Source organism: Nannospalax galili, unplaced genomic scaffold (assembly GCF_000622305.1).
Source record: "Nannospalax galili isolate Female #2095 unplaced genomic scaffold, S.galili_v1.0 scaffold1200, whole genome shotgun sequence".
Classification (NCBI taxonomy): Eukaryota; Metazoa; Chordata; class Mammalia; order Rodentia; family Spalacidae; genus Nannospalax; species Nannospalax galili.
Window position 1 is genome coordinate 2,422,310 of NW_008347131.1, and position 3,800 is coordinate 2,426,109.

Genomic DNA, 3,800 nt, shown 5'->3' on the forward strand with positions numbered 1-3,800 from the left:
GGGATATATGGGAGGAGTTGGAGGGGAGGGAGTGGGTATGGATTTGATCAAAACATCTTATATGCATGTATGAAGTTCTCAATAAATTATTTATTTTAAAAAACCTTCTCCTGATATTTAAAAAAAATTTTAAATAAACTTTAAAAATAAATGAAAGGAAGAAAGAAAGAAAGAAAGAAAGAAGAAAGAAAGAAAGAAAGAAAGAAAGAATAGTCTCAAAGGTAAGATGGACAAGCTAGGAATGCTACTGTGTGTCTGGAATGGAGTACCTAGTAGAACTCCATCACAAAAGGAAAAACTGGGTTTTATGAAAAAATGTTAGAAAACAAATGATTTATGAAATAGGGCTAAGGAAGACAGGATAATAGTATTATCTACTTAAAGGAAAATGTATATTACTTCACATAATTAGGGGCCTAAAATATATGTTGTAGATTGATGATGAGAAGTTCCAATAACTTCAAGACTAAAGAAGGAAGGAAAAAGAAAGAAACAAAGAAAGAGAGAGAGAGAGAAAGATGAAGAGGATGAGGAAAATGGAGAGAAATTGTGCTTTAATGGTGCCAAAGTCACATGGGTACAGGGGGAAGTACCTTGTCAATGATCCTTTTTTCTGTGTCACCGTTTTCATTAACCAATTGAAATGGAACAAGAAAGAATTCCAGTGCTGTGAAATCAGAGCCAAACTGCAATATTTCAAGAAATACTTGATGTTCATCTAAGCTCCTTGTATTTGCCTGGCCTGAAATGTGGAGCACTTCCTACTCCAGTTGGAATCTCTTTAAATTTCTTCAGTTGTTTTTTAACTTGGAAATATGCATAACATTTTATATGTCTCACATTTTCTTCTATACATTTGTGAATTAAAATTAGCTACATTATTAATTTAAAAATCTCTCCACAATACCTTTTTACTATTTAAATTATATATATATATATATGCATGTGTGTTTGTGTCTATATGTGGGTTTCTGCATGCAAGTACAGTACTGGAGTTACAGGTTCCTGTGAGCTGCCTGAAATGGGTGCTGGGAATTGAACTAGGGTCCTCTGGAAGAGTAGCATCACTCTTAACCACTGACCCACCTCTCCAGCCTTCATTTCATTTTTTGACACAGGCTCTCACTATGTAGTCCAGGCTGACCTGGAACTCACTGTAAACTTCTTGCCTCATCCTCCTGAACGCTGTGATTGCAGATGTGAACCATCAATCTTGGTTGTCTGTTTCTAAATTTAGCAGAAAATGTATTGGCTTATAGAAGTTCTTTATAAATTCTGCATGTAAACCCTGTATCAGATATAGTTTGGTACTAGTTTCTCCCAGTCTGTTTTGTCTTTTTAATTTTTATTTAGAAGAAAGAGGAGAGGATGACTTTGGTTGTGGCCAGAGTACAGGACTATCTGACTTGCCATTGCTCAACCATGGGAGGAAAGTTCTGTGTAACTCCACTGGTGTGTGTGCAGCTACACCTGGAGATTCCACCCCTCTGCTGTGTGGGAGTGGCCAGGCTGGTTCAGCCCTGCCAATATGAACACCTCTCCTTCTTGGCTCTCTCTCTCCAGTCATTATCCCTCTTATTTGTGAAGTCCTGATTTCAGACTTTCAAGGCATCAAGATTCTTGACAAAATGAAGAGGCTCTGAGTCTTGTTTCCAGGTCACCATTATTCCCATTGTTCTGGCTGCACCGCCATTTTGGCTCTTCAATTATTTTCTTTCTTACTTGCCATGTTCTTGTGTTGGGTTAAGTGTCCTCTGAAAAGCTGGAACTGAGTGGGGGCAGGTCTAGAGACTCATATAGAGATAATGTATGCATAATGTGTCAGTATGTTGCTGTATTAATATGGTCCCTTCTGGTTTTTTTAAGACTATCTAGGCATTATTTGTCTCTCCTCTCTCTATCCCTGTATAGACCTTCTGCCATGGTTTCCCCATTTAAAGAGTCCCCATTTTCCCCATTTCTATCTTTTAACACCTTTCTCCTTTGGTCCCACCTCTCTTGAGCTCCTACTTTCCTTTTATCCCCAAGGTTCCTTGTATAACCCTCCTTCCCCCTCCCATTCAAATAACCCCATTTTTATCCATTTCTTCCCTACTATTTCCTACTGTTCCTCTCTCTCAGGTTCTTTCTTTCCCTTACGCCCCTGGTTTCTTTTCATTATCCTGTAGTTACGTCTGGATATACACTCATTTATAAGGATTTTGAGCTAGGATCCACACATGAGGGAGAACATATGACATTTGTTTTTCTGAGTCTTTGTTACTTCACTTAGCATAACAGTTTCTAGTTCCACCCATTTACCTAAAAATTTCATGATTTCATCTTTCTTTACTGATGAATGGAACTCCATTGTGTAAATGCACCACATTTTCATTATTCATTCATCAGTTGAGGGACACTTAGGTTTCTTCTATCTCTTAGTTACTGTGAAAAGAACAGCAACAAACATGGATGTACAGGAGTCTCTGCAATAGGATGAGTCCTTTGGGTATATGCCAAGGAGTGGTACAACTGGGTCAAATGGTATGTTCATTTTTAGTTTTTTTTTCTCAACAGACAAAAACGGTCTATCTTTTTATTGAGAGTGTTAACAAACAATTTAGTTAAAAAGACCGAAGCCCCTAAAATATGGAATGCTTCACGAATTTGCGTGTCATCCTTGCACAGGGGCCATGCCAATCTTCTCTGTATCATTCCAATTTTTGTATATGTGCTGAAGGAAGCACAATTTTTAGTTTTTTAAAGGGCTCTCCACTCTGATTTCCATAGGGATTGCACAAATTTGCAATCCCACCAGCAGTGGATGAGCAATCTCCTTTCCTCACATTCTCCAACATTTAGTATCATTTATTCTCTTGATATTAGCCAGTCTGATTGGGATAAGATGAAATCTTAAAGTGGTTTTAATTTGCATTTCCCCAATTACTAATGATGTTGAACACCTTTTAAGATGCTTCTTAGCCATCTTTACTTCTCTTGAGAACTCTGTGTTCAGCTCCTGTATTAGTCACTTTTCTGTTGCTATGATAGAAACACTGAACCATGCAATTTATAGAAGGAAGAGTTTATTTGAGCTTATGGTTCCAGGGGAATTACAGTCCATCATGGCAAGGAGGCATGGTGGCTGGAGGTGGCTGGAGCAGGATAAGCAGAAGCTAAGCTCTCATCATCACACAGGCACAGGAAGCAAGAGAACAACTGGAGATCCAGCAAGGCTTAAAAATTCTCTAAGCCCACCCCTAGTGATGTACTTCCTCCAGGATAGCCCCACCTTCTAAAACCTCCCAAAACAGTGCCATCATCTGGGCACAAAATGTCCAAACACTTGTAGCCTATGGGGGACATTTTCATTCAAACCATCATGGCTCCTTAGCCCATCTTTTCATTAGGTTACTTGATTTCTTGATTCTTTGTTTTTTGAGTTCTTTATATATTTGGGATGTTAAATCTCTGTCAGATGTGTTGCTGGTGAAGATGTTCTTCCATTCTGTGGGTTTTGTCTTTACTTCATTTGTTGCTTCTTTTGATGTACAGAAGTTTTTCAGATTAATGAGGTCTCATTTTTTGATTCTTGACCTTATTTCTTGAGCAACTGAAGTCTGATTTAGAAAATCCTTTCCTATGCCTATTCTTGGTTGTTGCCAATGTTTTCTTCTAACAGTATCAGAGGTTAGGATTTCACATTGAGGTTTTTGATCCATTTGGAGTTGACTTCTGTGGATGTTGAAAGATAGGGGTACAGTTTCATTCTTCTACAGGTGGAGTTCCACCTGAACTGAATAGGACTCAGCATGTATGGC

General features: G+C 38.3%; 1 non-coding gene across 1 annotated transcript; it reads right to left on the reverse strand.

Annotated features, from left to right (window-relative positions):
* Positions 1 to 2,622: 2,622 nt before the first annotated feature.
* LOC115072133 lies at positions 2,623 to 2,726 on the reverse strand. Its single transcript, XR_003851197.1, has one exon. It is a non-coding gene; the product is annotated as a U6 spliceosomal RNA (small nuclear RNA).
* Positions 2,727 to 3,800: the final 1,074 nt, after the last annotated feature.